Source organism: Oryctolagus cuniculus, chromosome 4 (genome assembly GCF_051225735.1).
Source record: "Oryctolagus cuniculus isolate XC-2025 breed Fujian yellow rabbit chromosome 4, ASM5122573v1, whole genome shotgun sequence".
In the NCBI taxonomy this organism is placed as follows: Eukaryota; Metazoa; Chordata; class Mammalia; order Lagomorpha; family Leporidae; genus Oryctolagus; species Oryctolagus cuniculus.
This window is the reverse complement of record NC_142870.1, coordinates 78,259,227-78,286,713: the sequence shown is the minus strand read 5'-3', so window position 1 is coordinate 78,286,713 and position 27,487 is coordinate 78,259,227. Positions and strand designations below refer to the sequence as shown.

Genomic DNA, 27,487 nt, shown 5'->3' with positions numbered 1-27,487 from the left:
TCCTCTGCCTGTTGCACCAGCATCCCACATGGGCTCTAGGTACTAGTCCTGGTTGCTCCTCTTCCAGGCCAGCTCTCTGCTGTGGCCCAGGAGTGCAGTGGAGGATGGCCCAGGTGCTTGGGCCCTGCACCCGCATGGGAGACCAGGAAGAAGTACCTGGCTCCTGGCTTCGGATCGGTGTAGCGCCAGTTGCAGCGGCTATTTGGGGAGTGAACCAACGGAAGGAAGACCTCTCTCTCTGTCTCTCTTTTTCTCACTGTCTACAACTCTACCTTTCAAATAAATAAATTTTAAAAATTTTAAAAATGCTTACTTCTTTTATTCTAGTGGAGAGAAAATATTTTTCAGTGCTTCACCATCCATGTGCTTTTCTTCACTTGAAAAGTGTTACATCTTTTGCCTACTTTTTAAAAAATCATAATTTTAACATTCTTCCTATCATTTCTTTATATATGGAAAATTTTAACATTTTGGAATATTTGTTACAAAGTTTTGAGCTTGTTTTCCTTTTAACTTAAGTATGACTTGTTATTTATTTATTTAAAATGTTTGTCATAGGCCATGGCGCTGGCTCACTTGGCTAGTCCTCCGCCTGTGGCACCGGCACCCCGGGTTCTAGTCCTGGTTGGGGCACCGGATTCTGTCCTGGTTGCTCCTCTTCCAGTCCAGCTCTCTGCTGTGGCTCGGGAGTGCAGTGGAGGATGGCCCAAGTGCTTGGGCCCTGCACCCGTATGGGAGACCAGGAGGAAGCACCTGGCTCCTGGCTTCGGATCGGCGCAGCGCGCCAACCGTAGCGGCCATTTTGGGGGTGAACCAATGGAAGGAAGACCTTTCTCTCTGTATCTCTCTCTGTCTAATTCTGCATGTCAAAAAAAAAATGTTTGTTATAAAATCTATCAAGTCTGGCACTGTGGCACATATGGTTAAAGCCATGGCATAGAGCACCGGCATCCCATATGGGCCCAGTTCAAGTCCTGGCTGCTCCGCTTCCAATCCAGCTCCCTGTTAATGCACCTGGGAAAGCAGTGGAAGATGGTCCTGCACCCAAGTGGGAGCCCTGAAGAAGCTCCTGGCTCCTAGCTTCAGCCTGGCCCAGTCCTGGCTGTTGTGGCCATTTGGGGAGTGAACCAGCAGATGGAGAATCTCTCTCTTTGTTTCTCCTTCTCTCTCTCTGTAATTCTACCTTTCAAATAAATAAATAAATCTTTAAAAAATATCTATCAATAGTGTCTTTCATAATCCTCTGCTATTTTCATACTTAGAACTTCCTCATTCCTATAAAATGTCCACTGTGCCATCCTCCTCCAAAATGTAGAAACTTTCCAAACTTCACGTTTCAGCTTGAAGCTGCAACCTGAGTGAGGACATTTAACAGGAAGAAGTTTGTCTTTTCATAAAGCTAAAGAAGCCATGTGTGGTCATTTTTTTTCTTTGTATCTGTGAAAACTGTGTTGGATAGAGAGGCATCCAGACAGAGTGCCCCACAGACGGACGGGAGGATGCGGAGCCACAGTGACTTCAGCTGTGAAGAGCATTGGTGCTTTGCTGACGAGCCACTTCGCTTCCCGTGCCCGGGGTTCCTAGCTCATAAAATGAAGATGGCAGTACTTCTGCCCCGCTCCCTTACTTATCTTCTGAGACGTTGTGAGGAGCAAATGAGTTAACGATAGAACACTCTGTCAAACACTGGCTGCTATCCTAGTTTACATATTGAGATTTGTTCATTGATTGATCCCTTAGCTCCTCTGATGTACCAGGCCCTAAGCTGGCTCCTGGGTTTCTGCCTAAGACATGCTGTCTGTGCTTGATGGACTTAAACAATGTGTAATAGACCAGCTAGGTCTTTTAGCAACCAGCAAGGCAGGGAATATTAATAACCCTGGCTTATACAGAAGAGAAACAGGGTCCAGAGACATTAAGCAGCTTGTGCAAGTCCACACAGCCAGTAATTGTGGAGCTGGAATACAAGCCCAGGCTGTCAAACTGCAGAGACCAAGCTCTTAGCCACTCTACTGCACTGTCTTTTAAAAGGTGAAGGTGAAAATTGGCTGACAATTCCATAGAAAGAAGTCTTTAGTTGATATATTTTTAGAGTGTAGAAAAAGAAGGATACTTGGCCTCCTTACTGCATTTTACTTTTGATATCTTGATCAATTAACATAGTACAAAAAGGTTCTCACGGGTAGGGGCTTTGGGCGCAGGTATGGGCAGACCCAGATGCTGACCTGAGGGCTCAGGATATGATGGCCTTAGGGCCCGATGCTGTGGTGGAGAACCTTGGTCTTCCCTGCCCTGCTCCACTCCGACTGGCTCAGATCAGTTGGCACCCACCTCACTCCTTTTCCCATCCCCTCCCCTCTTCCACAGAGACTGGAAGATCTGCACATCACGCTGGCATCTCTGAGTGCACAGGACCCACTCCCCATCAGACATGCAGCTAGAGCCCAACTGATTAAACTAAATGAAAGACTTGTGTTCAATTGCAGAGTATTTAGAAAGACTGTATGATGGCCATGGTAATTCCTTCAAGCATCCGCTTCTATTAAGAGGAAGGAAACAGTGACGGGTGTTGTGGTGCAGTGAGTTAAGCCGCCACCTGGGGTGTCCACATCTCACATCAGAGTGCCTGGGACGCCGTCCCACCCCTGCCTCCCTTCCAGCTTCCTGCTAATGCACAGCCTGATATGACAGTGGATGATGGCTCAAGCACTTGGGTTCCCACCACCCACATGGAGACCTGCATGGAGTTCCTGGCTCCTGACTCGGACCTGGCCCAGTATTTGGGGGTGTGAACCAGTGGATGGAGATCTCTGTCTCTCCTTCTCTCTCTCTGTCATTCCACTTTTCAAAAATAAGGGGAGAAGAACATGAAACATTTTTCCTAGGGATGAACAGTTCACGATGACTGGGGGGAGCAATCACAATCCTTTGAACTTGCTTCTCTCTACGTGAAAAACAACAAATCAATAAGAAATGGGTCTGTGAGGAAGCAACAGAAAATAGGGGTGAAAGAAGTCAAATTGCTCTCTTTTCCTATTTGTTAGTAATTTTGCTGGTGTGGGTGTTGAAAGAAGAATGGCTAAAATTAGCTTCCTCTTTCTAGGTGTTGCATTACCTGTACCCACATCATCACTGATAAGCACTCACTGAGGGTGGGGAAAACCGCAGTTCCACCCTGGTCCCTAGGGTGGGGATGGAAATCAATTATGGATGAGAAACACATAAAAGCAAATTAATCCAGCCTGCTTAACCTAGGAGACCTTTACTCTTCCTGCTTTTTCAGTGTGAGCAGACCTCAGGGGGTAGGTGAGCCAAAGGATACGGGCCATGGAGCACTTACAGAGCCAAGCGTTGCGTTAAGCACTGTCAAACGATAACTCATTTAAGCCTCACAACCCACCCACCCCCTGCCTTTGAATTACACTTTAGTTTTACAGGCATCAATGAAATGCCCACCAGTCAAGATTGAGGTTCAGCTAGGTTAATGTCTTGCCCAAGGTCACAGAGAATAGAAAGTCAACAATTTTTAAAGATTGATTTGAAAGAGAGAGAGACAGAGAGACAGAGAGAGAGAGAGAGAGAGAGAGATCTTCCATATCTTCCATCTGCCAGTTCACTCTCCAAATGGCTTCAACAGCCAGGGCTGGACCAGGCTGAAGCCAGGAGCCAGGAACTCCATTCTGGTCTCCCGCATGGGTGGCAGGACCCAAGTATTGGGCCATTTTCTGTTGCCTTCCCAGGCACATTAGCAGGAAGCTGGATTGGAAGCAGAGTAGCTAGGGTGTGAACCAGCATTCTGATATGTGACACTGGTGTCTCAGGTGGTGGTCTTACACATTGTACCACAACTCTGGTTCCCAAACCACTTTTTTAAAAAAAATTATTTTTAATTTATTTGAGAGGTAGGGTTACAGACATAGAGAGGGAGAGACAGAGAGAAAGTCTTCCATCTGCTGGTTCACTCCCCAGATGGCCACAACAGCCGGAGCTGAGCTGATCAGAAGCCAGAAGACAGGAGCTTCTTTGGAAGAGGAGCAGCCGGGACCAGAACTGGCGCCCATATGGGATTCCGCAGGTGGAGGCTTAGCCTACTATGCCACAGCGCCGGCCCCACAAAGTCCACTTTCAAACAAAGACTGTCCAGAACCGAGGCTAATCTTATTTTCCCTCATTCCACATTTGGCCACCTCACTCACTTGGCGCTGCTTAATTATGCTGTCTGCTCATTGCTGTGGCTTCAAGTAATAATACAGCTGTTCAAGCAACTGAAGCTGACAGTACACACTTAATGAACACTTCCTTGCATCCACTGTGGGTAGAAACAGACACATCACTCCTGGGTACTGTTCAACAAATGCTATCACACAAGTCAGTCACCACCCAAGCCCCCTCACACTCACAGACTTTAATCACTTTGTGTGGGCACCTCAATCAGTGCTTGCTGGATTGTGGGAGGACACTTGAGAAAAGCAGAAGCAAAAAAAAAAAAAAAAAAAAAAATCAATCAGGCTGCTGTCAGATCAGAGGCTATCCAAACCAGCAGGCAGGAGGGAAGGTTTTATGTGCCCTCCGCAGCGATGACAAACGGCTGAAGTCTAAAGTTCATTTGCCCTGAACTAAGCCTCCCACAAGGGAGACACAGGAAGAGACAGGATTATATCTGTCCAGGATCACCCTAGACCGTCCTGATTCTGCTTTGTGTTACAACCCAGAAGTCATCCAGGAGTCCTCTGAATTGGACAGTCAACATTTTTGGTACCAATCATGGAGTCTTCTGCACATAAGCCCCTCCCAGGTTCCTAATCTCCAGCCCTGTGTGAGACCCAGTTCCCTCTGATTTACCCCAAGAACACGTGGGTCACACAGAGCCAAAGGACCGCAGACCTGAGTCTCAGATATGGCGTCTCCACCTTCTCTCTCCGCACAGCACATCCGATGACTGAGTTCTGTGGTGGAGTCTCCCTGGGGGATAGCTCAAGCATTTAGCTCTCTTTCTCCATGGCCACTGCTGTAACCACTACGGTCCGGGCACTTCACCATATGTGAAGAGTCGCAACATCTCTAAGTGGTCACTCTGCTCCCTTCAAACCTCGCATCCACATGCGGTCAGGATGACTGGGCGCTGAACCAAAATCTCTCTAAGACGCCCTCCCAGGTAGAATCCTCTCACATCCTCCTTTGCCCTCAGAGAAACAACAACAGTAAGAGCCAACAATTACTGGGCACTTGATCTGTGCCAGGTACTGCCTATCTTATTTCAATCTTCACAGCAATCCCATGAGGGAGTACGACCTTTGTCACCATTAATTTCCAGGGCTCAGATACTCGACGGAGTTCCTACAGCTAGCAAATGGCAGAACCCTGGCTCACTCTTGGGCCTGTGGGGTCATCCGTCAGCCACCTTGCTAGCCTGCCCGCCTCTCCAGCCTCATGGCTCAGTGAGCTCTCTCTGTGTCTTGGGCTTCAGGCCATTGAAGCACCTGCAAGTCCTACACCTTGACATACTGCTTTGTGCCTCTGTTTTCTGTTGTTGTGATGGTGGTTGGTTGTTTGCTTTTGCATGAATCTCTCTCCCAGGATGCCTTCCCCCCTTGGTTTATTTGGTGGAATATCTCATCTTCCAAGACTCAATCCAAGTGTTTTCTGCTCCAGGAAACATCCTGACCCCTCTTCCCTTTGGAATTGAGGGCTCCCCACCTTGCTCATCGCTGTTCTTGATTATGCTTCCACTACAGCGAGCACAGTACGGACTCCCTTTACATGGATGAGTCGGACCTCCCTCTGACACGGCTGTGAATTCCTGAAAGGCTGCGGCTGTGACTTACTGATCTAGCACAGTGGTGAGCCCACAGAAATTTACTGCGAATGTACTGGATGAATGAAGATGTTTTTTGGAATATGAAACACGTTGCTTGGTTGGAATACCCCATGCACTATATTGTGTGATTTATATTACTTTTGCTTACAACATCAATAATATTGGTATACTATATTTCTTCTTTGCTAAAGAACTGCATATGAAGCTTTGTGAAGGTATATGCAGCTTGAGGATAACTAAAACTCGACACCCTCCCAATTAGAGCAGTGGTTACAGGTCCAGCGATGATATTATGTCCACCTGCCACCTGGGAAGCTATTCAGTGATAACAGTGAACTGTCATTGTAAAAGCCAAATTTGATATTAGGCTTATATACATTTTTTTCTTATCAGAGTATGGCTGATTCACATTTGAACTGCAATATGTATGCAATAAAATAAAACTGATAAGACTAAAGTTAATCTAAGCATTTAATTTAAAAGCAAGACCACAGTCATGGAAAATCATGACCAACTCAAGACAGCGCATTGATGCTCTGCCAGAAAGCTCACCGCTGCACCTGTGCACAGGTGGTGTGGCGGAAGCGACGGGACAGCCAGTCTCCCTGATGAACCAGCAGCCAAGTGTAGTTCCTAACTGATGCACTCCAGTCCTACCTCAAAACCAAGGAGATCGCCAACCTTCCCATCCGCCCTTGAGTCTCAGCTCCTTGGAGAGCTCCTGGAGAAAGTCTGTATACAGCTTCAAGGAACTTTGCCTCTTTCCTTTAGGGAGCTTATCTTCGTTTGCAATCACATAGTCAACACTCAGCTATTTTACTAGCAGCTGCCCGCAAAGCAATGACCTTGCCTAGTTTTATTCCCAGTGGGCAGTGCATTGATAGGGTCTCTACAAGCATTTTTAATGAATAAATGATTTCTTTCACTTCCTACCCACTCACTGCCCTGCTCCCTTAAAGATAACAAGCAGCTCCTTGCCAATCTGTACTCGCACTCACCCTATCCTTCTTGGTCACTGCCCGCCCCCACCCCCAAGGATCAGTCCTAATCCTCTCCTTCCTCCCCCACCCCCACCTCACAGTCAATGAACCTGAGAAGTGGTAGCATCTAACCAACTCAAACTTTCTGACAGACGTGGGTTCAGCTCAAGGTCACACAACACCGAGAAAGGGAGAAAATAAAAGAAAATGTGGTGGCTGGAGGAGCCATTAGGTGTTTTAAACAATTCACCTAGCTCCTTAAGTACCTGTTAATTCAGTAGAAACAATTTCAACTACTCCATTCTATCATATAAACAAAAATGGGGGTGATTTGCTGAATTTTTTTTTATTTCTCAATACACTTTGGCCTAGCCTAGAAAAAGTCTTGGAAAAAAACTGAGTGTGCCTGTTGTTAACACGAAGGAAGCCACCTGTGTGATCTCTCAACAAAATGATCCGGGGGCCTCTGGGAGAGGCAGGGCCCTGCGTGCTAGGATTCTTCTGCACCTAAGGGTCTCGGACTGCACCTCCCTTCCTGCTACCCTGTTCTCCTCCAACTCCCTCTTCTACATCTCCCCAACTCCACAGAGCTTTTGGCCCTGGAACCCCTTCACAGAGGCAGGCACAAGGCACCCTCCTTCTAAAGTACCTACAGGGGCACTTCACCCTGGGAGACGTGGGCTGGAGGCAGGAGAGACAGAGCCAGGTGGAACTGGCCAAGTTCTACTTTAAGGAAGAGCCAGCCGCTAGTGGCGCCTTCCATCCTGGAAATCTAGTGCAAGGCAGGAAACACCCTTCATTCGCTCCCCTCAGTACCAGACGCCACCGAGCGGGCGCACTTGCAAGGCCCCATGTCCTGAAGAGAAGAGGTCAGTACAGACTCCTGGGCTCTTCCCCAATGGCCTTTCTTCACAGGGCTGGCAGAGTTAAGCAAACGAGCTGTCTTCTCCTCAGTGGGCCCCCTACCCTGAAGACCCCCTTGAGAGGAAAGCTGAGCTGCTCCAAGGGTGAGCGCTGGACTTGAAGGCTGCCGGCAGTGGTGGTGACGTCATTTCCTGCTGGTATATTCAAAATGCAGGAGCGGAATAAAGTGCCAAGAGGAGGCCACAGGACAAGCAGAGCAGGCAGGATGCAGGTCAACAAGGTGGGCAGTAGGAACGGTGCTAGTCCAGGCAAACATTTGTATTATTGTTTGTTTTTTTTAAATCACGTGCGTGTCTTATCTGTTGAAAACTAGAATCTTAAACTAATGAAAGATTAACCATCAGTCTGATCAGGCAAGTGGGAACTAACACCTTCGTGTGGTGCCCCCCGAGGCAAGGCAGCTGGTGGCCTGGACCAGGAATGCTGAGGGAGGGCACGGGGCCCAGCAGGACGGGTGCTGACGCTGTGGCCCTCCCCACGACACAAGTATACGCTAGAACGCCACCTGTCCCCGTCTCAACACAAGGAAAGTTCAGTTTTCTGACCGCCTCACAGGCAGAGGCACAAGGCAGCACCCCCCAGCCTGCGTCTTAGTGCGCCCTCCGTCCATCCCCGACAGCGACCCGCAGCCCCTCTGGGCTGTCACTCAGCAGTAGGGTCCCCAGCCTGGGTCCTGATTCTTCCACGCTCCGCGACCAAGGCGTAAAGGTCCAAGCTCCCCAGGCTTGAGCCCCTCGTTCGGCCGCGATGCCAGTGGCTCCCAGACCCCCGTTCACCTGCCCTCCGAACGTCCCCTGGTCTTACCTGGCGCCCCGGCCTGGGTTCCCTCGCACGGGGCAGCTGCAGCCCAGCGGCTGTGCGTCTCCACGAGGATGGGCTTGGGGTGAAGCTCAGGACGGCACACGCGGGCCCCGCTCGCAATGGCAAGGTCACTATCTGGCAGGGGCGCGCCGCTCCCTGGTGCTCCCAGGGCCAACCCTCGGGTCCGGCCTCAGCAGCCCCCGCAGACCCTCTGGGCGGCTGCGGCGGCCGCGACCTGGGAGCTCCGCCCCTCTCCAGTTCCCCGCCCGCCTGCCCCCTCGGGGTCCCAAAAGAGTCCAGCTCCGCTCCGAGCCCACCTGCAGGCTCCCTCTGCTCTCTATCCCGGCTCCCCTACCGTCTCTCCAGCTCTAACTGAAAGGAGCGGACTCCCCGAAGCCGGACGCCGAGGGCGCGCGTTCCCTCTCTCCAGGTCCAGGGGGACGCTCAGGTCCTCTACCGTCACCGGCCCCAGCCTCGGGTCCTGCTGCTGCCGTCGGGAAGGTCCCCCTTCCCCTGCTTCCTTGGAGATGGAAAGCGGCTTTAGTTTCTTGAGGGCTTACGACGATGACTTCTCTGTGCCAAGGATCGGACTTTTTTTTAGAAAGGTCCATCGAGTCACAACGAAAGAAATATGAATCTCGTGCCAGAACTCTTACTCCTTCTGCAGGGCTCAGGTCAAGTGCGCGCCCACGCCGCGACCCTGTCTGTGCTGCAAACAGCTCCTCCCGGACGCTCGGGTGCCAAAGCGCGCTTGGTGCTCGCTTCTCCCGCTGTGCCGCGGCTCCTCCAGCGGACACCACTGTGGCTCTCGCAGGGCCGGCACCCGCCCTCTCCCTGTCCTGTCTCTGGCACGGCGCCTAGCACCCATCACCGTGCTCCAGTATTTTCTGAATAAGTGGGAAGTTAATTTGTTTTGTAGAGGACCGGTTTTTGCTTTTCGCCCTCAAATGAAGCCTACCCTTTTGGTGGGCAGTTTTCTAGTCTCTGTAACAATGCGCCGGTCCTCCCCACAAAAATACTCCCTTTAATGTAGTAATTCCACACTTGGAGAAATTTACAGAACAAAATCAGACGCACGTACAGATGTTCCTAACAAGATATTTGTGGCAGAAGATAACAACTGTAAAAAACACAAAATACAAGTAAGGCCAATAGGAAACTGGTTAAATAAATTGTGGTAGGGTGACCTAATGAGATATTATACAGCCATCAAAATGATAAACACCAAGACGGAAGTGCCTTAAGTTCTTTTTAGAATAAGGAGAGAGCATTTATTTACAGATTTCAAAAGGGCAATGTGAACTAACACAGTATTTACAAATAATATTTATAAATAATGCTAAGTGAAAAATTTTAAAATTGCATAGATACCATGCTTAATAATTAATTTATAATAATTAATAAATTAGTTAATAAATTAATGTTAATAGATATAATTAATTAAATGCAAATGCAGATTTCTTCTCTGTAACCCTACCTTTTAAATGGGTGATTCAAGAAAAGGGTCTGATAAATAGTTGAGCAAAATGTTTTCATGTTGTGTCTTTACAGGAACACAGCCCGGCAGCCGGGGTGCCAAATCCTGGGGTCCACATCTGCCCATGGGCTTCTCTTTCCTCAGATGAAGGGTGGGGGAGGGAGTAGGAGCTCAGCACCTGTTCAACACCTGCGTGCAGTCAAGGCGGGAATCTGGTTACCAAGAACAAGTGCCAACGGCCTGCCTCACGCCCAAACACCCGCCATACAAGTTTGTGATGGGGGTACGCAGCAAAATATCTTAGAGATTTTAGTTGGCTCCCAGAATCTCCTTGTCTGTGGCCAAAATGGGAATTCATTCAACCCAAAAGCTGAATGACATGGCTGTCTTGCTCCTTGATGGTCAGCTCACACCTGGGCGTGGTGCTCACATCTGGGTACTGACTTCAAGAAATTGTCACTCTGAACTAGTAGTACTGCCGCCATTTCAAAGCTGAAGAGACTGCCGCTTACAGTGCTACAGTAGCTAGGACTGGGCAGCCAGGAGGCAATAGCACCCAGACCTGAACTTGATCATCTCCAGCAGGTGCCTGATGGCTTTGCCAGTGTTTCCCAGAGTGTATATCTTCCCCCTACACATGGTTTGCTGTGGTAAACAGACAAGAACAGTAAATAACAGTGTATCATAAGGTGGAAAATCTTACTTTTTTTTAAAATTCTCTTATTCCTATGGATTATGTCAAGGAAGAAATGTCATTTTTGTGATATTTGTCTTCACATCTCTCTAACACCGGCTAATCTGTTTTAAAAGAGAACTTGCTCCCCACCCCCGAACCTTTGCTAGGCAACAGCTGCTAAGTAGAATTTAATATCATCACTTTCTCTTCCATCTGCTATTATCCTTTATGCAGTTAATATCTAAGTGATAATAGGTTTTCCGCTTACAAGGTGGTGTAGTTTGCATTGAAGACGAATGTACTTAAACAAGAAACATAGGCAATTTGAAAGGAACCAAGAGCACCAATACTTTTGGTGTAGGAAATTTACTTTGGGATTGTAGAATCCAAACATTCATGACATACAGAACCATGATCTAATTGCATGATAGACCTGAGAGATCATCTGAGCCCCTAACTACTAACAACAGAATTCCCCTAGGAGCTTATTTGATAGCTATGCCAGAGGGAGACGGATAGTCCGAAAGCCCCACAGAAGGACAAAGTGCTTCCACTGGAATCATTGCATCAAGGGGACGCTTGTTCAAGGGGCAGCTCTTTGGGTTAGAAAGTTCTTCCTGCCCCATGCTCTATTATGATCAGAGCATGGATGATATGGTGGCGCAGATTTCTGTCCAAAATGAATGAGAACTTTCCAACCACCAGCGCGGTCTAGAGGCTGCTGAAGGGCTGCCTGGGAGGAGCCGGGAGGGGCGGGGACGACCGCCACCTTCCCTTCACTCCAGGGCAAGAAGCAGTGGCGGCTGCCTGCTTGTCAGAAATGAAGCCGCAGGAGCTCAGACGCTGCATGCACTGCAACTTGTGACGTCCTACCAGCCAGGGAATCTGAGACTTGGTGGCATGCCTTCCCAGAGACCTGACTTCCGCAAAGACAGATTTTGATGTAAGTTGCATCAACTCCCTTTCAGGGTAAATCCCAGGGGAGAGCCCCAAGCAAGCCTTGAGCACCAGGAGCACCACTGTGACACTTGTACCAGGGAACAGGGCGCTAGCAGATTCTCCCTCAGGTAACTGGTCTAAGAGAAACAACGTTCTGGGAGATTTAACGGTGCTGGGGCATTTGTTCACAATTCAGTCTTTGCTCCCTAACCACACATTCTTCTGGTACAGACTTGGTCTGCATCAATCCCCAAGGGCAAGAGCATGGGGCTCCCCCCTCTTTCCAGGCCCGCACTTCCCATCTCCAAGCTGACTTCCCCAAGGCAGCTGCCCCATTTGGACCAGTGTAAAAACACATATGGTTAAAGAGGTACACCAAGGCCGGCGCCGCAGCTCACTAGGCTAATCCTCCACCTTGCAGCACCGGCACACTGGGTTCTAGTCCCGGTCAGGGCGCCGGATTCTGTCCCGGTTGCCCCTCTTCCAGGCCAGCTCTCTGCTGTGGCCAGGGAGTGCAGTGGAGGATGGCCCAGGTGCTTGGGCCCTGCACCCCATGGGAGACCAGGATAAGTACCTTGCTCCTGGCTTCGGATCAGCACAGTGCGCCGGCCACAGCGTGCCGGCGTGGCGGCCATTGGAGGGTGAACCAACAGCAAAAGGAAGACCTTTCTCTCTGTCTCTCTCACTGTCCACTCTGTCAAAAAAAAAAAAAAAAAAAAGGTACATCAAGTCTCCAGCAGTTAAAACTACCTCTGGGGAGGCTGGCATTTGGTTTCATGGTTAAGATGCCACTTGGGATGCCCACATCAGAGATCTGGGTTCGAGTCCTGGCTCTGTTGCTCTGTTCCCAATTCCAGTTCCCTGCCAATGAGCACCTTGGGAGGCAGCAGACGCTGACTCAAGCGCTTGGGTCCCTGCCACCCAGGTGCAAGACTTGGGTTGAGTTCCTGGTTGTTGCAGGCATTTGGGCAGTGACCCAGCAGACAGAGGTCTTTGTCTTTCTTTCTCTCACTGTCTCTCTGCCTTTCATAAAAATTTAAAATAATGACTTTTTAAAAATACTTTTGGTGTGGAAATTTACTTTGGAATTGTAGAATCTTAAATATCCATTATACACAAAATCATGGTCTAATTGCATGAAGTATCTGAGAGATCATCGGGGCCCTTAATTGCTAAGAACAGAATACCCCAAGGAGCTTATTTGATAGCTAAGTTAGAGGGAGAAGAATATTGAGACAGCCTCATAGAAGGATAGATTGATTTCACTGGAATAATTGCATCAAGGGGAAGCTTGTCCAACTGGCAGCTCTTGGACTAGAAAGTACTTCCTTTCTCACTTAGAGTAATATCCATGGCCCATTAAAGTCTGCATAGCCCATGCCTGGTTTTCTGGTTGTTTTTTAAACATCCTGTATTCTTGTGCTTGCTTCAGCAGCACATATACTAAAAAATTGGAACAATACAGAGAAGTTTAGCATGGTCCCTGTGCAAGGATGACATGCAAATTCATGAAGCGTTCCATATTTAAAAATAAAATGAAATAAATTTTCTGTATTCTTGCCTGGCTCCACATACTGGCTTCTTGCTAGTCTTTGAATGCACCCGGTTCATCCTGCCTTGAAATCTGCATTTCCTTCTCTGCTTGGAGTGCTTTTCTCCCTTTCTTCCTTTGCTCTCTATTCAAGTGCTACCTCTTCAGAGAGGCGCTCATCTGGGATGCCTGTCCTTGAATGACACAGCTCCTCCTTCCCCGACTCCACTCCTATTTCCTTACCTCCTTTGCTATTGTTTTAGGGTGTTGTAAACTTCACTGATGGGTCTATGATTTGGGTGTGGTTGTCCCTACCAAAACCCTTACTAAAATTTTATTCCCAGCATAGTTGTTTTGGGAGGTGGGGCCTTTAAGAAGTGAGTGAGTCATGGAGGCTCTGCCCTCATGAATAGATTAATGCAGTCTCCATGGAGTTCTTGGTGCCTTGGGACTGGATTGGCTACTCTGAGAGTGAGTTTTACAAAGTGAGCCTGGCACCTCTCCTCCCTCTCATCACACATGCTTGTCTCTGCATGCACCTGCTTGACTTTTTGCTTTCCTGCCATGTGTGGGGCAGCGTGAGGGCCTCACCAGAAGCCCAGCAGATCCAGAAATGAGATCTTGGACTTCCAGCCACCAGAACTGTGAGCTAAATACATTTCTTTTGTTTTTAACTTAGTCAGTGTCAGGTGTTCTGTTTCAGAAACAGAAAATAATCTCTAACACAAGTGGTTTGAGAGTAATGAAGTTGTGTTGGGGTGGGGATGGGATCACAGAAAGGTTAGAGAAAATTGTAACACACACACACACACACACACACACAAACAACTAAAAAACCAGTAATAAATACTTTCCATTTAAAACTACGTAGGGAATCCAGCTACTTGAAGTTCTCATTGTCTATCTTTCATCCTGGGTTCCCAATTTTCTATATTGTTCCTGTAGGGTTTCCTCACTCTCCCCTATAATCACAACTCCTTTCAAGTTACTCTAATGAACTCAAGATGGGGCCTGCATACAGCTGTGAGCCTGTGAAACCAAAGCAAGTCATCTACTTCCAATATACAATACTGAGACCGACTCTGGGCACGTAGTCTCATTCCAAAAGGAGGAAGATTAAGCCCCAAGCAAGTCCCAAACTGAACAGCACAGACGTTGAATCTCAAGACTCTGGTTTCTGAATCCTGTGCACACTGGGGCAAAGAGGGAAGAGCCAAGGACTTGGGCAGCCTTGCCTTACATGGCTTTGCTGGGTGTAGACCACATTATAGCCATCTTGGGTTGCATACTAGTGCCTGCGGCTTTCCCAGGCTGCCAGATGCCTCCGTAGTTCTGTGGTTTCAAGAGCATCCCCACTCGGAAGGCTCTACTAGCCATTGTCCCAGTGTTGTCTCTGCTGTGGCTCTGCCCCTGTGAACTTCCCTAGGCAATTCAATGCGTCCTTTGAAATTCCAGTAGTGGCCACCGCAGCGCACACATTCTGTGCTCCTCAGAATTAGGGCCACGTGGATGTGGATACCACCAAGGCTTACAGCCTGTGGCCTCAGAAGCAGTGACACCAGCTGTAGCTGGGCCCATTGGAGCCCACTGGGGCAGCCAAACACTGCCCCAGGGAACGGAGCTCCAGGGCAGCCCTCAGCTGTGAGTTTGGGGTGAGTACCCCAACCCAGTTTTCATAAACCCCTCTGTCTCTGGACCTATGGTGGGAAGGGGCCTTGAGGATCTCTGAAAGGCCCTTGTGGCCTTTCCCTCATTGTCTTGATGATTAGCACCTGACTGTCTTCTTGTCATGCTGGTTTCTTGAACAACTGGCCACACACTCAGCGTTCTTTGCCTAGTGAGGTTTCTCAGTCTTCACATGCCTGGCTGTCACCTTGCTGCTATTGCACGTGCTGCTTCCCTCTTAGCTGTGAACTCTGCATTTAAGCCATCCCTTTGCTCCCACTTTTTGCTGTATGCACTTAAAAGTCACCACGCAGCTGCTTAAATGCTTTTCTATTCAAAAGTTTCTTCTGCTGGGTAACCTAGCTCATCACTCTTAAATCCCTCAGGCAGGGAGACAGCACAGCCCAGTTCTTTGCGATGGTGTGGCAGGGATGGCCTTCCCTGTCATTTCCGACAAGGTATTCCCGTTTCCATCTGGGACCTCGTTGCCATGGCCTTGACTGTTCACATGCTATCAGCATCCTGACCCCAACCACTTGGCCAGTCTGTAAGAAGCTCTGAACTGTCCTTGGTCTTTTTGTCTTCTGAGCCCTCTCCAGAACTGCCTGTAATGCCCAACTTATGGCATTCTAGGCTTTTCCTAGCTTGAGTCTTCAAACTCTTCCAACCTCTGTCCATTGCCTGTTTCTAAAACTGCTTCCACGTTCTCAGGCTTCAGTTTAGCATCAACCCCACTCTTGCTACGCATTTTCTGCCTTTGTCCATTTTGTGTTGGTATTACAAGGTACCCGTGGCTGGGCACCTTATAAAGAAAAGAGGTTTATTTGACTCATAGTTCTGAAGACTGGGAAGCCCAGGGTTGAGTAGCTGCCTATGGTAAGATCCTTCTTGTTGAAAACTCTGCAGAGTCTCGAGCTGGCCCAGGGCATCCCATGGGGAGAGTGGCTGGTCAAGCCAGCTCAGTTCTCTCCTGCACTTCGCATAAAGCCACAGATCCACTGGATGAGGGCCCCGTTCTTATGACCTGATTTAACCTTAATGATCTCCCTAGAGCCCCATCTCCAAATACCAAAATCAGATTAAATTTGCATTCTCTTAGTCTAGTTTGAACAGAGGAAGAAATACTGGGGAGAAAGATATTACCAGAAGCACAAAGCATGCAGTTCATATACCAAAAGTTACCGTGAAATACATGCAAGAAAATGTATTGGCAGGGGACTGGCACTGTGGCACAGCCGGTTAACGCCCTGGCCTGAAGCGCCGGCATCCCGTATGAGCGCCGGTTCTAGTCCCGGCTGCTCCTCTTCCAATCCAGCTCTCTGCTATGGCCTGGGAAAGCAGTAGAAGATGGCCCAAGTCCTTGGGCCCTTGCACCCGCATGGGAGACCCAGAAGAAGCTCCTGGCTCCTGGCTTGGGATCACCATAGCTCTGGTTGTTGCAGCCAATTGGGGACTGAACCAGCGGATGGAAGACCTCTCTCTCTCTCTGCCTCTCCTCTCTCTGTGTAACTCTTTCAAATAAATAAATAAATCTTTAAAAAAATGTATTGGCAGTATAAAGATACTTGTCAAAATGATGGAGAATTAGAATACCTTTTTAAATGAATGAACAGAGAGTGTAGATAGAGTGAGGTAACGCAGTATGTGATCAGTACAATTCAGACGGGCTGAGCACACACACATAGAACTGTATTTAACAGAGAATACTCATTCTTTTTGATCACCTCTAGAATGCATTTTGAGAACTGATATCATATGTTATATCACAAGGGAGATCTTAAGAAAGTCTTTAAAGTAGACTGCATAAAAATCATGTTTCCTCATCATAATAACAAAACGAATGAAACTCTGTGCACTTGGATATTTACAAAAAAGTATTCCAAATAATTCTTAGGTTAAAGAAAAAATAAACTTGACATTATAGATTATTTAGCCATACATCTATATTAACACCTGTTGAATTTAGGCAAAATATCATTCAGAGAAAAGTTTTCAGTCTTAAATTTACTCCTTGGAAAAATTATGAAACATAAAATAAACACTAAAGTTCACAAAAGATCAATAAATAAGCCTTAAAATATAGAAGACAGAAATTAATAGACATAAAAGACAAAATTAATGAAGTACAAACATGAAAAAAAATCAAGTGCTTCAATTAAATCTGGCACTACTTTCTGAGAAATCCAATAAAATTAAAAAAAAAATAAAATAAAATTGCCAAGTTCAAAATCCACAAGTGTCATTTGAAACCAAGAGAATACCAATTAGAATGATAGAGGGGAGATAATATAGTATAGGTAGCATAGTTGATGATGTAAATAAGATCAGGCTGGCGCCGTGGCTCAATAAGTTAATCCTTCGCCTGCGGCGCTGGCACACCGGGTTCTAGTCCTGGTCGGGGCGCCAGGTTCTGTCCCGGTTGCCCCTCTTCCAGGTCATCTCTCTGCTGTGGCCAGGGAGTGCAGTGGAGGATGGCCCAAGTGCTTGGGCCCTGCACCTGCATGGGAGACCAGGATAAGTACCTGGCTCCTGGCTTCGGATCAGCGCGGTGCGCCAGCCACAGCGCACCAGCCGCGGTGGCCATTGGAGGGTGAACCAACGGCAAAAGGAAGACCTTTCTCTCTGTCTCTCTCTCTCTCTTTCTCTCACTGTCCACTCTGCCTGTCAAATAAATAAGATCAAATAAGAAAATATAAATAATCCAAATATAATCAAGACTTTGACTTTTGGAATGGCAGAGTAAAGACTTCTGCACTAAAAGTAATTCTTCAGGATTGGCCCTGAGGTATAGCAGCTTCCCTTATGGGCATTGGTTTGACATCTAGCTGCTCCACCTCCCATCCTGCTTCCTACTAATGTCCTGGAAAAAGCAGTGAAAGATGGCCTCAAGTGCTTGGGCCCTCCCACCCATGTGAGAGACCTGGATTAAGCTCCTGGCTCCTGGTTTCAGCCACTCAGCCCTGGCCATTGTAGCCACATGGGAAGTGAAGTAGCCAATGGGAGATCTCTTTCTGTCTCTCTGTAACTCTGACTTTAAATAGAAAAATAACTCTTTCTTAAAAAGTAATTTTTCTCCATAAAAATTAGTAGGATACTAGGAAACATTGAAAAAAGTTGTTTTTCTTTTCCAGAATCCTGGAAATTACAGTGTGAACAGCAGGTCTTGTGGTGTTTCAACTTGCTTTGATATTTTCTTCGTCTTCCCAGGTCAGTGAAATCCATGAGATTTCATGCAATTATGGTAACTGTGAAATCCGTAAGATCCAGCAGTCATGCAATTACGGTAATAGTGAAAATCAGCAGGCTTGGAAACCACTGGAGGGGACAGAAGAGGTGGATTTCTCCAAAGTTCCATCTGCAGAGAATAATCACAATTTTAACTGCATGGAACACCTTAATACTCTCCATTGTCACAGCTTTCCTTATCTAATCTGATTCAGAGCTCATCCAGTGCAAATTGTTCTACCTTCAGTTTGCTGTCTTCATAGCAGCCTGGGTTGACATTACCAGTTAAGGCGAACATGAAATTGATGATAAAAAGCTCAGCAGGGGCAGGCGCCGCAGCTCACTAGGCTAATCCTCCGCCTGCAGAGCCGGCACACCGGGTTCTAGGCCTCGTTGGGGAGCCGGATTCTGTCCTGGTTGCCCCTCTTCCAGGCCAGCTCTCTGCTGTGGACCTGGAGTGCAGTGGAGGATGGCTCAAGTGCTTGGGCCCTGCATCTGCATGGGAGACCAGGAGAAGCACCTGGCTCCTGGCTTTGGATCAGCGCGGTGTGCCAGCCATAGCACTCTGGCCGCAGTGGCCATTGGGGGGGTGAACCAATGGCAAAGGAAGACCTTCCTCTCTGTCTCTCTCTCTCACTGTCCACTCTGCCTGTCAAAAAAAAAAAAAAAAAAAAAAACAACTTAGCAAGGGCCGGCGCTTTGGCGTGACAGGTTAAGCCTGTGATGCCAGCATCCCATATGGGTACTATTTCAAGACCTAGCTGCTCCACTTCTGATCCAGCTCCCTGCTAATGGCCTGGGAAAGCAGTGGAAGATGGCCCAAGTCCTTGGGCCCCTGCTCCCGCGTGGGAGACCTGAATGAAACTCCTGGCTTCTGCTGTGACCATTTGGGGAGTGAAACAGCAGATGGAAGATCTCTCTATTTCTTCCCCTCTTTGTAACTCTGCCTTTCAAATAAATAAAATAATCTTTTTTATTTTTATTTTTTATTTATTTGACAGGTAGAGTTATAGACAGTGAGAGAGAGAGAGACAGAGAAAAAGGTCTTCCTTCCATTGGTTCACTCCCCAAATGGCCACTATGGCCGGCACCACGCCGATCCGAAGCCAGGAGCCAGGTGCTTCTTCCTAGTCTCCCATGCAGGTGCATGCTCCCAAGCTCTTGGGCCATCCTCCACTGCCCTCCAGGGCCACAACAGAGAGCTGGACTGGAAGAGGAGCCAGCCAGGACTAAAACCCGGCAGCCATATGGGATGCCGGTGCCGCAGGTGGAGGATTAACCACGTGAGCCATGCACTTGCCCAGTGAAATAATCTTTTTAAAAAAGCAGCTTAGAAGAAAAACATGTGGAATAGGACTCCATAGAGGCTTTTCTGAGGTCTTACATATTTCTTGGAAACTAGACGGCCATGTGCATGCACAGAGTTGTGCATATGATTAGGAAAGACTAAAGGAGGCTCTAACTTCTCATTCTTGGCCTTGGGGCTCCACCCAAGCAGTAAACGAAGGCCAAAACAGTTATAACTGCACGCAGGAGCATTGAAAGCATGTTTCAACACAGGCAGAGCCCTTCAGCAGAGGCTGGGAGTCTTATTGGCTTCAGATATTTTAGGAAATCTCTGTACCCTACAGCCTCTTTCTTTCTCCCTCTCTCTCTCCCTCCCTCCCTCCCTCCCTCCCTCCCTCTCTCTCTCTCTGATAAGAATGCAGCAAGAAGGCAACTATTGGCAAGTCAGGACTCAGATCTCAAGACTTTTCAGTCTCGAAAGCTGAGAAGTAAATGTCTGGTTTAAGCCACCCGGTCTACTTTACTGTGCTATCCCAGTGCAAGCGGACTAGTACACCATGCAGGTGTTAACTGGCCGCCGCATTAACTGAGCAGAGATTTCACTGGGCACACACAACCAAGATTGCTGGCTTCATAGAATTAGAATTTGTTGCTGTCTCCAAACAACAACAAACAATAATAACAACAATACCCTCCTTTGCAGGGAGGAGGATCACATTTCTTAAAGTTGACACATTATATTATGTAAAATGCTCTCTTTTTCAAAAAGGTTTATTTATTTATTTGAAAGTCAGAGTTACACACAGAGAGAAGGAAAGGCACAGAGAGAGAGAGAGAGGGAGAAAGAGAGAGAAAATGAGTCTTCCATTCACTGGTTCACTCCCCAGTTGGCCACAATGGCCGGAGCTGCGCCCATCTGAAGCCAGGAGCCAGGAGCTTCTTCCTGGTCTCCCATGCAGGTGCAGGGGCCAAAGGACTTGGGCCATCTTCTACTGCTTTCCCAGGCCATAGCAGAGAGCTGGATTGGAAGTGGAGCAGCCAGGACTCGAACCGGTGCCCATATGGGATGCTGGCACTGCAGGCAGCGGCTTTATCTGCTACGCCACAGTGCCAGCCCCTATGAAAAATGTTTCCAACCAAAAAAGTTATCAGACATTCAAAGAAACAGGAATGTATGATCCACGCACAGGAGTTACTAGAAACTGTTTCTGAGGAAGCCCAAGCATCGGCCTTATTAGACAAAGGCTTTGTTCTTTTTTGTTAAGATTTATTTTTTATTTGAAGGAGTTACAGAAAGAGAGAGACAGAGAGACAGAGAGAGAAATGGATGTGCCATTGATTGGTTCACTCCCCAAATGGCTGCAAAAACTAAAGCCAAAAGCCAGGAACTTCTTCTGGGTCTCCTACATGGGTGTCAGGGGCCCAAGCACTGGAGCCATCTTCCTCTGCTCTCCAAGGAGTATTAGCAGGGAGCTAGCTTGGAAGTGGAGCAGGCAGTACTCAAACTGGTATCCATATGGGATGCCAGTGTTTCAGGAAGTGGCTTTCCCCACTAAGCCACAATGCCACCCCCCAAGACAAAGACTTTAAATTAGCTATTTAATAGATGCTAAAAGAACAAAAAGAACCCATGTCTAAAGAATTGCAGTAGGAAAAAAACTCATTAAATTCAAAATCAATAAATAAAAATTAGAAAAAGAAACTGAAGTTCTAGAATTTAAAGGTAAAAAAGTAACTGAAATGAAGATTTTTCTGGAGGCATTCAACAGGAGACTTAAACTAGTAAAGAAGACGGAATCACCAAACCTGAATATGAGTTAATTGAAATTATCCAGTCTGAGGAGGAAAGAATAAAAAATAAACATGAATAAAGCCTCACAGACTCGTGGGTTAGCATCAGGAATACCAATATACACACAATGGGAATTCCAGATGGAGTGGAGAGAGAGAATGGGTAGAAAGGACTATGTGAAAAAAGAATCGTGGAAAACATCTCAGATTTGTTTAACACACACACACACACTAATCTGCACATTCAAGAACCCAATGAACTCACAGTAGGGTACGTTCGGATCATCCCATACCTAGACACATCCTAATCAAACTGTTCAAAAGTGACCACAGATGAAGGGAGCACGAGAAAAGGAATTTATCACACACCCGATCCTCAATAAGATCAATAGCTGACAGAATTCCCAGAAACCATGGGCATCGTACAGCAGTGTGAAGGCATAGAAGGCTGAAAGAAAAAAACTGTCAACTAAGAATTCTAGGTACAGCGAAATTATACTTTAAAAACAAAAAGAAATTATACCATTTCCCAGATAAGTAGAAATGGAGAGATTGCCCCTACAAGGCTACTAAATGTAGTCCTTCAGACTAAAATGGGAGGGTATTTGGCAATAACTCAAATCCACATGAGGAAATATTGAATGCTGGCGAAGGTAAACACATAAGTAAATACGAGAGGGTGTAAATGTATCCATAGTTTTTATTTATAACTATAAACATCTTTTTAGAAAGGAAGAAAGATCTCAGATCAATAATCTAAATTTCTGCTATAAGAAACTGGAAAATAACAAGATCAAACCCAGAGGAAGCAAGAAGAATGAAAACAAGAGCTAATTGCAAATAAGTAAAGTAAAAAATAGAAAAGCAATAAAACAAAAAAAAAACCCTGATTCTTTGAAAAGGTCAAGAAAATTAGCAAACTTGAGGCTAGATTGACTAGGGAAAAAAAAGAAGAAACAAATTATTAAATAAGAATAAAAGAGGTGACATCATTACTGACTTTACAGAAATAAAAAGGAATGTAAGGGAATACTATGAAAAATTGTATGTCAACAAATTAGAAAACCTTGATGAATATAATATGTTGCTAGGAAAATACAAACTACCAAAACTGGTTTGTGAAGAGCTAGAAAATTGAAATAGATCTATAATAAGCAGAGAAGGGATAAAAAAATTTAAAACGAGTACAGTCTAGTACAGATCACTTCACAGGTGAATTAGCTCAAGCATGAATTTGTCACAAAATCTTCCCAAATATAGAAGGGGAGGGGATGCTTCCCCACTTAATCTAGAAAGCCAATATTGCTCTGACAACCAAACCGTTCAAAGATGTCACAAGAAAAGAAAACTACAGACCAACATCTCTTAGGAATATAAGAACAAAATCCTTATCTTAGGACTAGGGAAAAAAGCCCAGATACATAGAGAAAGGATTATATACAACCATCAAGTAGTATTTATTTTAGCAAGGCAAGATTAGTTTAACATTTGAAAATCAATTATTCTATGCTGTATTAATAAAGTACAAAACCCACATGCTCATCCTAATAGAGGAAAAAAGAGCAATTGATAAAATTCAGCACCTTTTTATGGTGAAAAACACTGAACAAGGTGGAAATAGAAGGAACCTTTCTCAAACTTATTAAAGGCATTTGTGGAACCTACATAGCTGATACACTTACGTGATGTATATCACTATTCTTACATGATGCTTTCTCCCTTGGACAATAAAAAAGACAAGTTTGTTTCCTCTCACCACTTCTATCCAATATTATTCTGGAATTCTAGAAAGAATAGTTAGGAAAGAAAAAGAAATAAAAAAATACTCTGATATCTTCATGACAGATGATCCTAGGAAATCCACAAAAAAGATTAGAACAAGTTAATGAATATGCAAGATTGCAGAATACACTATATACAAAAACTGCATGTATTTCTATCGCAAACAATGAACAATCTGAAAATTAAGTAAAGAATTCGTTAACAATAATATTTGATAAATTAATTACCTAGCAATATATTTAATAAAACAAATACAAGACTTCTACCCTGAAAATGACAAAACATAGTTGAAAGAAGTTGAAGAAAACTATGTGGAAAGACATTTCTTATTCATGAGTCAGAAGTTAATACTAAAAATGATGGTAGTCCCCAAACCAGTCTAGATTAAATGCAATCCAATCTGAATATAAGCTGACTTCTTTGTAGAAATTCACAAGTTTATTCTAAAATTCATATGGAGCTGTGACACTCAGAATAGTAAAGACAATCTTGAAAAGCAAAATTGAGGCCTCATGTCTCGATTTCAAACTTTCTACAAAGCTACTGTCACTAAGATTATGTAGTACTGACTTAAGGACAGACATAAGGATGAGTGGAATAGAATAGAGAGTGCAGAAATAAGCCCATGTGTCTGTGGTCAACTGATTTCCAACAGGGTGCCAAGACTATTCAATGGGGGAAAGAACAACCTCTTCAAAGAATGTTTATGGAAAGACATGTTGGCCACATGCAAAAGAATGATGGTGAATTCCTACCTCACATGCTATGCAAAAATTAACATAGGTCATAGATGTAAATATAAGAGCTCAAACTATAAAGAAAGCCTAGGAGTAAGTGGTCAACAAGCACTTGAGAAGTTGCTCAACATTATTAGTCACTTGGGGAAAGTGGATCAAAACCACAATGAGACACAACTTCATGCTCACTAAGATGGCTGTAATTAAACAATAACAAGTGTTAGTAAGGATGTGGAGGAATTGGCAGCCTCGTACATTGATGGTAGAGATGTAAAATGTTACAGACTTGTATGACCCAGTAAGTACAGGTATATACAGGAATAGGAATAAGAATATACATATATGTACACCCAAGAGAATTGAAATGTATATCTGACAACAACTTAGACACAAATATTCATAGCAGTGATTCATAATGACCAAAAAGTGGAGACAACTCCAATGCTTATCAACTAAAAAATGGATAAACAACATGTTGCATAGCCACACAATGGTATATCATTTGACCATTTAAAAGGAGTGAAGTTCTAATCACCTTCTACAACATAGAGGGACATTAAAATCATTATGCCTAGTGAATACATGTCACACTGTAGCCCTAAATGTGTGCAATGATTATTAAGAAAAACTGGAGTACTTCACAGAGTATTCAGAGATTTTGCAAAACTTCAGAGTATTATATCACACACAAACTACCAATGCAGATGTGTTAGGCAAACGCTCATTGAACTCACATGTCTGCCTTTCCTCGAAACAACAGCAACCCACAGGTGCCTGTTTACCCGTTTCCTGTGCTCTGGTCGGCAACGTTTCTCCTGTGTCCCTCTCTCTGAACTTGCCCATGCTGCAGGCTGTAGCCTCTCAACTGTTTCCTGGCTTCTTCCATTTCTCCCAACATCTGCAACTGCTCTCCTGCCCACCCTGGCACCATCCCTCACCTTCATTCTCCAAGGTTCAAGAACACAAAGTGGCTGTAGATAGAATCATGCGTGCAGAATAATGCTTCAGCCAAGGACAGATGGCATAATAGAGGATGGTGGTTCTATAACATAAGGGTGGAGCTGAAAAGTTTCTGTCACCTCGTATTTTTACTGTTCCTTTTCCATGTTTAAATTCCCAAATGTGAGGCTTGAAACATTCATGGAAAATGTACATGATGTCTTAATTCCATTTTCTATGAAAGTTTTGAAGGCCCCTTGGACTTGTAATTGTGTTACAACTGCCTGCGGTGTTCAGCCCAGTAAGGTGTTGTACGGGTTTGTAGCCTAGAAGCAATGAGCTGTGCTCTATAGGGAGCCTATGTGTGCAGCAGGCTGCGCCATCTAGGTTTGTGTTAAGTGTCGCACATTCATTTGCACAACAATGAAATCACCTGTTGGCTCATTTCTCAGTACATACCCCTGTTGTTAAGTGATGAATGACGATACTGGGGAGGCAATGGGGATGAGTGTGGAGGGTTGAGAGTTAACACTGAAAGGAACATCACAATGAGTGCACGTTGCTGTTGGCACAGCTAGCCATTCTTGGTGCTCATGGAAGAAGAGTACTTATTTTTTTTCTTCTTCCATGAAAAGACCATATGCCTCTCTGAACTGAGGAAATAGATGATGCTTTAAATCACTCATGCCCACAGTGGGTGGCACAGCTGTCAAGAGCCGTGTTCTCTAAGGTTGGGTCCAGGCTGGGTGAGAGGGATTCGTTGTCTCTGCTGGCCCTGGGGGAAGGGCCCAGAAGAGGCCGTCTTCGGTCACTGTGAGCTTTCTGTGATTCACCAGGGCTGTGTGCTGAGCCCACGTCCACAGGCAAGAGAGGAAGTCAAATTCTCCAGCCGTGGCCTGTGCTGCCCTAGAACCACACTGGACAAAATAAGCCACAATCTTGCTTTCCTGTGAAATGGAGCTGCCCTTCATAGCCATGTCTGGAAGAAGGATGACTCCTGGGGTTCCATGCCCTGGTCAGCCACGTCCACGGGCTGTGGCCAGGAGTCAAGGACAGGCCAGGAAGTGACCCTGAGCTGTCCACCATGGTTTGCTGCTGGAGAAGAAAGTGGCCAGTGTCTTCCGGGTATTTAAAGGGGCAATCTTATTAAGCACCTGTTGAAAAGCACAACTTCCTTATTTATCAGGGTAATGAGATCTGGGATTGGAGGGAGAGTCTAGTCTTTAGCTGTCAGGATATAACCTCTTTTTTTTCCATTTTGCCCTGCAGCTGTGAGCCCAGGATTAACCATTTTACTGCAGCAGTATTGACCTTAACTGTGATGTGCCAAGCTCATATCCGAGTGCTTATTTCTGTCTCAATTCTGGATTTTTCAAGTTATTGCTGGCTGATTACTAAGACAATCATAACTATAAATATCACACTTCCTTCCAAATAGTGCATCAAGTGCTTTGGAGAAGAAAAATTCTGGCCTTATTTGACTTCGTATTAGAAAGCAAAGCTCAGATTTCAGGTGATCGCTGATTGAGTGCGTCATGTTGTACAGTCCTTTCTAGGATGCACCTTTTCAGGGAGCGCAACCTGCAGATGCCACTCTTATTCTGTGTCACAGCCTGGTGTGGGCTAAGTGCCACTCCGATGGAGCCCCCTCTGCCCCAGGTGCAAGGCCCCCACAGCAGAGTTTGAACACCCCAGGAAGTAGCCAGAGGCCGGAGCACCTGCAGACAGGTCCCCATTTGACATTTGGTGGCTGGGAGAAGTGAAGCCGATGACGGAACAGAGGCGATCCTTGCTGCTGTTCCTGCTTACTCAAGACCAGCGGGGTGGCCGATGGAGCTCTCTGGTCAGGAAAGAGAGCTCTGGGGTGAGTGTGGGGGCCTGGCACAGGCCGGAGTGCTGCTGGTTAAAGCAAATGTGTTGAACCCTTGGTAGGGGAAGCATCCATGGCCAGCTTGGGTTTTCCTTTTAGCTAAGCTGAACTCAGAAGTAGTCAAAAGCATCACCCAGTACTTTTCAATTATTTTTAAAATTAAAGATATCTAAATTATTCCCTGCACCCCATGGGAGACCAGGATAAGTACCTGGCTCCTGCCATCGGATCAGCGCGGTGCGCCAGCCGCAGCGCGCCGGCCACGGAGGCCATTGGAGGGTGAACCAACGGCAAAGGAAGACCTTTCTCTCTGTCTCTCTCTCTCTCACTGTCCACTCTGCCTGTCAAAAAAAAAAAAAAATCTAAATTATTGCCTGCCTAGGAAGACAGACATTAAATAGACCAGGTAAATGGAGGAAACTCTCTCCTTTCTGTACTTGGAGGCCTAGCTGGGGTGCCTCTAAGTCCCGGGTTGCCAGTTGCAAAGCATCGTCAGGCCTCTGAAGGTCTCCGTGGGGCCAGAGAGCCCCCTCCCCCATTGCGCTTGGAATGGCATCCTCACTATCTACCTGAGTCCCCAGAAATGAAAGCTCAGCCAATCAAACAATAAAGCACTAGCCAAGCAACTCCTTTTTTGCTAAGCACCGAGTTGCATGCCAAAAGACGCTGTAAATTGTAAAAATATAATGCCTCTCATGCATTAGGCATTCGGAAAAGACAGTAGCAGGCCTGTTGTTATTCACATTTGCACCTGAGGAATGGAGCAGCATGCCCCAGACCGCGCAGCTGGTGGAGCAGAACAGAGCCTGGGGCTGCAGGGAGGAGGAAGCTGGTGGGAGACTCTTTCTTATTGTTTCAGGGCCTCGACAAAATCCAGAAACCCTGGAGGTGTGATAGCCTGGTTTCCAGACAATGGTGGTTGGGAAAATGTGGATTCATGGACTCCATGCTCGGCCTCCTGTTTTTCTTATGGTCCAAATACGTAGGCTTGGTTTTGTGACAAGATCTCTATTATCATAGGGCAGCTTGCAAGATATGGCAGGTG

The 27,487-nt window shown here is 46.2% G+C and overlaps 1 protein-coding gene and 1 non-coding gene across 2 annotated transcripts in view; one reads left to right on the top strand and one right to left on the bottom strand.

Annotated features, from left to right (window-relative positions):
* The window catches only part of CASR (calcium sensing receptor), an 88,671-nt gene extending 79,781 nt beyond the window's left edge, over positions 1 to 8,890 (bottom strand). The window contains exon 1 of the mRNA XM_017347060.4: positions 8,527 to 8,890. The gene's annotated coding sequence lies outside the window, so the exon portion shown is untranslated. The remainder of the gene's footprint in view (positions 1 to 8,526) is intronic.
* Positions 8,891 to 13,034: 4,144 nt separating this feature from the next.
* Positions 13,035 to 13,143, top strand: LOC127483041 (U6 spliceosomal RNA). Its single transcript, XR_007909015.2, has one exon. It is a non-coding gene; the product is annotated as a U6 spliceosomal RNA (small nuclear RNA).
* Positions 13,144 to 27,487: the final 14,344 nt, after the last annotated feature.